The 6,438-nt window shown below is 37.9% G+C and overlaps 1 non-coding gene across 1 annotated transcript; it reads right to left on the bottom strand.

Moving 5' to 3' along the window:
• Positions 1 to 2,289: 2,289 nt before the first annotated feature.
• On the bottom strand, positions 2,290 to 2,393 carry LOC112767806 (small nucleolar RNA R71). Its single transcript, XR_003185247.1, has one exon. It is a non-coding gene; the product is annotated as a small nucleolar RNA R71 (small nucleolar RNA).
• Between the last annotated feature and the right edge of the window lie 4,045 nt (positions 2,394 to 6,438).

Raw genomic sequence — 6,438 nt, 5'->3', positions numbered from 1 at the left:
TATTTTTAAAGCTTTTTATTTTCGAAAAAATTATAAAAAAATTATAAAAAAATATTTTCTGAAGAACAAAATAAAATATGTTTAGTTTCCTAAAAATTCTTCAGAATTTTTAAGAATGAATTCTAGAGTTTCATGATGATTTGTTGAAGTCTGGCTGGCTGTGAAGCTATGTCTAATCTTTTGGACCGAGGTTTCAACTTATCATCACAAGAGCTTGTTGATTTCTATCAATCTTGCTGTTGAATGTAATGATCTGCTAAAGCTTGGTTGGCCATTGGCCATGTCTAGTGTTTTGGACCGAAGCTTTCACTGAAAGCTTGGCTGGCTAGTAAGCCATGTCTAGTTCCTGGACCGGAGTTTTAGACTAACATTGCATGATTCCTGGAATTCTCATTAAGAATTTTGAATTCCTTATTTTCTTTTTCCAAATAATTTTTGAAAAAATAAAAAAAAAATTAATAAAATCATAAAAACAAAAAATTTTGTGTTTCTTGTTTGAGTCTAGTGTCTATTTTTAAGTTTGGTGTCTTGCATATTTTTAATTTTATTGCGTTTTTCGAATATATGCATTATGTTCTTCATTGATCTTCAAGTTGTTCTTGATGATTTTCTTGGGTCTGATCTTTAAATTCTCTTATTTTGTGTCTTTTGTTGTTTCTCATGTGCATTCTCAATTTGTTAGTGTCTTTAATATGAAAATTTCTAAGTTTGGTGTCTTGCATGCATTGTTTATTTGATCTTAGTTTTTTTTTTATGATTAGTTTCATTTTGTTGTTGTTCTCTCTCATCATTAAAAATTCAAAAATTATTTTTTTTCAAAATTATGTCTTTTCAAGTCAATAATACAGAGAATTGAAGATTCAGAACATACAGCAGAGGAATTACAGAGAAAAAGCTGGGCGTTCAAAACGCCCAGTGAGAAAGGAAAACTGGCGTTTAAATGCCCAAAAGGGTAGTATTTTGGGCGTTAAACGCCATAATGGATACCATTCTGGGCGTTTAATGCCAGGATGTCACAAGAGAGGTAATTTTGTTTTCAATTCAAATCTTTTTCAAATTTTCATAATTTTTCAAAATCTTATCTTTTCCAATCAAATCTCTTCAATCATATATTTTTCAAAAAAATTTCAAATCTTTTTAAATTATTTTTCAATATTTTCGAAAATCCTTGCTACAATTAATGATTTGATTCAAAAATTTCAAGTTGTTACTTGCCTATTAAGAAAGGTTCAATATTTGAATTTTAGAATCATATCTTTTAAATTTCTTGTTAGTCAAGTCATTAATTTCCAATCATATCTTCTCAATCATATCATTAATTTAAAATTTTTTTAAATTTGTTTTTCAATCATATCTTCTCAACCACATCTTTTTCAAAATAATTTTCAATCATATCTTTTTGAATATTGATTTCAAAATGTTTTTCAAAATCACCTAACAACTTTCTCACTTTTAATTTTCGAAAAACCATTAACCATTTTTCAAAATTCTTTTTAATTAACTAATTGTTTTAATTTTTAATTGTATTTTTCTTTTAAAAATTTTTGAAAATTCCCTCTCTCATCTATTTCTATTTAAGGACTAACACTCCTCCTCAATTAGCAATTCAGACTCTCTCTCCTTCTTCATATGTTTGAATTCTTATCTACCTACCTCATCCCTCTATTCCTGTTTTCCTCTAACACCTCAAGGAATCTCTATACTGTGACATAGAGGATTCCTATTTTTTTCTGTTATCTTCTTTTTCATATGAACAGGAGCAAGGATAAGAACATTCTTATTGAAGCTGATCCAGAACCTGAAAGGACCCTGAAGAGGAAGCTAAGAGAAGCTAAAGCACAACACTCTGGAGAGGACCTGACAGAATTTTTCGAAAAAGAAGAAGACATGGCCGAACCCAACAACAATGGTGGAGATGCAAGGAAGATGCTTGGTGAATTTATTGTACCCTCTTCTGACTTTTGTGGAAGGAGCATCTCAATTCCTACAATTGGAGCAAACAACTTTGAGCTTAAGCCTCAACTAGTTTCTCTAATGCAGCAGAATTGCAAGTATCATTGACTTCCATTGGAAGATCCTCATCAGTTTTTAGCTGAATTCTTGCAAATCTGTGACACTGTTAAGACCCATGGGGTTGACCCTGAGGTTTACAGACTTATGCTCTTCCCTTTTGCTGTAAGAGACAAAGCTAGGACATGGTTGGACTCACAACCTAAAGAAAGCCTGAACTCTTGGGAAAAGCTAGTCAATGCCTTCTTGGCAAAGTTCTTTCCACCTCAAAAATTGAGTAAGCTTAGAGTGGAAGTGTAGACCTTCAGACAGAAGGAAGGCGAATCCCTCTATGAAGCTTGGGAAAGATACAAGCAATTGATCAGAAGGTGTCCTTCTGGCATGCTTTCAGAATGGAGCATCATATGCATATTCTATGATGGTCTGTCTGAACTGTCCAAGATGTCATTGGAAAACTCTGCTCGTGGATCTCTTCATCTGAAGAAGACGCCTGAAGAAGCCCAGGAACTCATTGAAATGGTTGCAAATAACCAGTTCATGTACACTTCTGAAAGAAACCCTGTGAACAATGGGACAACTCAGAAGAAAGGAGTTCTTGAGATTGATACTCTGAATGCCATATTAGCTCAGAACAAAATATTGACTCAGCAAGTCAATATGATTACTCAGAGTCTATCTGGAATACAAGCTGCAACAGGCAGTACTAAAGAAGCATCTTCTGAAGAAGAAGCTTCTGATCCTGAGAATCCTGTAATGGAAGAGGTGAATTACATGGGAGAACCCTATGGAAACAGCTATAATCCTTCATGGAGAAATCATCCAACTCTCTCATGGAAGGATCAATAGAAGCCTCAACAAGGTTTCAACAATAATAATGGTGGAAGAAATAGGTTTAGCAACATCAAGTCTTTTCCATCATCTTCTCAGCAACAGACAGAGAATTCTGAGCAGAGTCTCTCTAGCTTAGTAACTATAGTCTCTGATCTATCCAAGACCACTCTCAGTTTCATGAATGAAACAAGATCCTCCATGAGAAATTTGGAGGCACAAGTGGGCCAGCTGAGTAAAAAAATTACTGAAACTCCTCCTAGCACTCTCCCAAGTAATACAGAAGAAAATCACAAGAGAGAGTGCAAGGCCATAACCATGACCAACATGGCCGAACCTGGAGAGAGTGAGGAGGACGTGAGTCCCAGTGATAAAAACCTCATGGGACGTTCTCTGGACAAAAAGGAGTTCCCCTTTGAGGAACCAAAGGAATCTGAGGCTCATACAGAGACCACAGAGATTCCCTTAAACTTCCTTCTGCCATTCATGAGCTCTGATGAGTATTCTTCCTCTGAAGAGGATGAAGATATTGTTGAAGAGCAAGTTGCTAAGTACCTTGGAGCAATCATGAAGCTAAATGTCAAGTTATTTGGTAATGAGACTTGGGAGGATGAACCTCCATTTCTCATCAATGAACTGAATGATCCAGTTCAACTGAAATTACCTCAGAAGAGATAGGATCCTGAAAAGTTCTCAATACCTTGTACTATAGGCACCATGACCTTTGAGAAGGCTCTGTGTGACCTGGGGTCAAGTATAAAGCTCATGCCCCTCTTTGTAATAGAGAAACTAGGGATCCTTGAGGTGCAAGCTGTAAGAATCTCACTAGAGATGGTAGACAATTCAAGAAAACAGGCTTATGGACTTGTAAAGGATGTCTTGGTGAAGGTTGAAGGCCTTTATATCCCTGCTGACTTCATAATCCTGGACACTGGGAAGAATATGGATGAATCCATCATCCTTGGCAGACCCTTCCTAGCCACAGCAAAAGCTGTGATTGATGTTGACATAGGAGAGTTGATCTTTCAAGTGAATGAGGACTACCTTGAGTTTAAGGCTCAAGGATCTCCCTCTATAACCATGGAGAGGAAGCATGAAAAGCTTCTCTCAATGCAGAGTCAAACAGAACCCCCACATTCAAACTCTAAGTTTGGTGTTGGGAGGCCATCATCATGCTCTAAGTATCTGTGCGGCTCCATGAGAGCCCAGTATCAAGCTACTGACATTAAAGAAGTGCTTGTTGGGAGGCAGCCCAATTTTTACCTATCTATGTTAAATTTCTATTGTTATTTATTGTTTTCCTTAGGTTGATGATCATGTGGAGTCACAAAAACAATTGCAAAAATCAAAGCAAAATAAAAAATAGCATTAAAAACAGCACACCCTGGAGGAGGAGCTTACTGGCGTTTAAACGCCAGTAAGGGTAGCAAAATGGGCGTTAAACACCCAGTATGGCACCATTCTGGGCGTTTAACACCAGAAAAGGCCACCAGACTGGCATTTAACGCCAGAAAAGGGCAACAAGTTGGCGTTTAAACGCCAGAAAGGGAAGAAAAGCTGGCGTTAAACGCTAGAAATGGGCAGCAACCTGGTGTTTAACGCCAGGATTGGCACTCCAAGGGGTGTTTATACGCCAAAATGGTGCAGGGATGAGAAATCCTTGACGCCTCAGGATCTGTGGACTCCACAGGATCCCCACCTACCTCAACTCTCTCTCTCTCTTCTTCACATCTTCCCATAACACCCTTCCCCAAATACCCCTCACCAATCACCTCCATTTCCCTTCCACCACTCTTTCCCATAATTCCCACCTCACAATTCAAATTCAAATCCTTTCCCTCCCACACCCAACTCCTAATACATGAACCCTACCCCTCTCTCCACTCCTATATAAACCCCTCATCCCTCCTTCATTTTCACACATCATAAACACTTTTTTCCCCCCTTGGCCGAACCACTCACACCTCTCCATATCCTTCATTTTCCTCTTTTTCTCCTTCCTTCTTTCTTCTTTTGCTCACAGATGAGCAAACATTCTAAGTTTGGTGTGGTAAAAGCGTTGCTTTTTGTTTTTCCATAACCATTTATAGCACCTAAGGCCGGAGAAACCTCTAGAAAGAGGAAAGGGAAGGCAAAAGCTTCCACCTCTGAGTCATGGAAGATGGAGAGATTCATCTCAAAGGTCCATCAAGACCACTTCTATGAAGTTGTGGCCAAGAAGAAGGTGATCCTTGAGGTCCCTTTCATGCTAAAAAAGAATGAGTATCCGGAGATCCGACATGAGATTCGAAAAAGAGGTTGGGAAGCTCTCACCAACCCCATTCAACAAGTCAGAATCTTAATGGTTCAAGAGTTCTATGCTAATGCATGGGTCACAAAAAACCATGATCAAAGTGTGAACCCGAACCCCCAAAATTGGCTTATAATGGTTCGGGGGAAATACTTAGATTTCAGTCTGGAAAATATAAGGTTGGCATTCAACTTTCCAATGATGCAAGGAGATGCACGCCCCTACACTAGAAGGGTCAACTTTGATCAAAGGTTGGACCAAGTCCTCATGGATACATGTGTGGAAGGAGCTCAGTGGAAAAGAGACTCCAAAGGCAAGCCGGTTCAATTAAGAAGGCTTGACCTCAAACCTGTCGCTAGGAGATGGCTGGAATTCATCCAACGCTCAATCATTTCTACTAGCAACCGGTCTGAAGTTACCATAGACCGGGCTATCATGATCCATAGCATCATAATTGGAGAGGAAGTAGAAGTTCATGAGGTCATATCTCTAGAACTCTACAAAGTGATTGACAAAACCTCCACTTTAGCAAGGTTAGCCTTTCCTCATTTCTTCTGTCACCTCTGCAATTCAGCTGAAGTTGTCATAGAGGAAGACACCCTCATTGAAGAGGACAAGCCCATCACTAAAAAGAGGATGGAGAAAATGAGAGAACCCACTCATGGACCTCAACAAGAGCATGAGGAAGTCCCTCATCAAGAAATTCCTGAGATGCCTCAAGGGATGCATTTTCCTCCACAAAACTATTGGGAGCAAATCAACACCTCCATAGGAGAATTAAGTTCCAACAAGGGACAACTAAGGATGGAGCACCAATAGCACTCCATTATTCTCCATGAAATTAGAGAGGATCAAATAGCCATGAGAGAAGAACAACAAAGGCAAGGAAGAGACATTGAGGAGCTAAAGCACTCCATAAGATCTTCTAGAGGAAGAACTAGCCGTCATCACTAAGGTGGACCCGTTCTTTAATCTTCTTGTTCTTTATTTTTCTATTTTTTGAAAACTATGCTTTATGTTCTATCTATGTTTATGTCATTATTACATGATCATTAGTGTCTAGTGTCTATGCTTTAAAGTTATGAATGTCCTATGAATCCATCACCTTTCTTAAATGAAAAATGTTTTCTGAAAAAGAAAAAGAAGTACATGAATTTTAAATTTTAAAATAGTTTAATTGTTTTGATGTGGTGACAATACTTTTTATTTTTCTGAATGAATGCTTGAACAGTGCATATTTTTGAATTTGTTGTTTATGAATGTTAAAATTGTTGGCTCTTGAAAGAATAATGAAAAAAGAGAAATGTTAT

The sequence above is a fragment of the Arachis hypogaea genome, chromosome 17, assembly GCF_003086295.3.
Source record: "Arachis hypogaea cultivar Tifrunner chromosome 17, arahy.Tifrunner.gnm2.J5K5, whole genome shotgun sequence".
Classification (NCBI taxonomy): Eukaryota; Viridiplantae; Streptophyta; class Magnoliopsida; order Fabales; family Fabaceae; genus Arachis; species Arachis hypogaea.
This window is presented reverse-complemented; position numbering and strand designations above follow the sequence as displayed.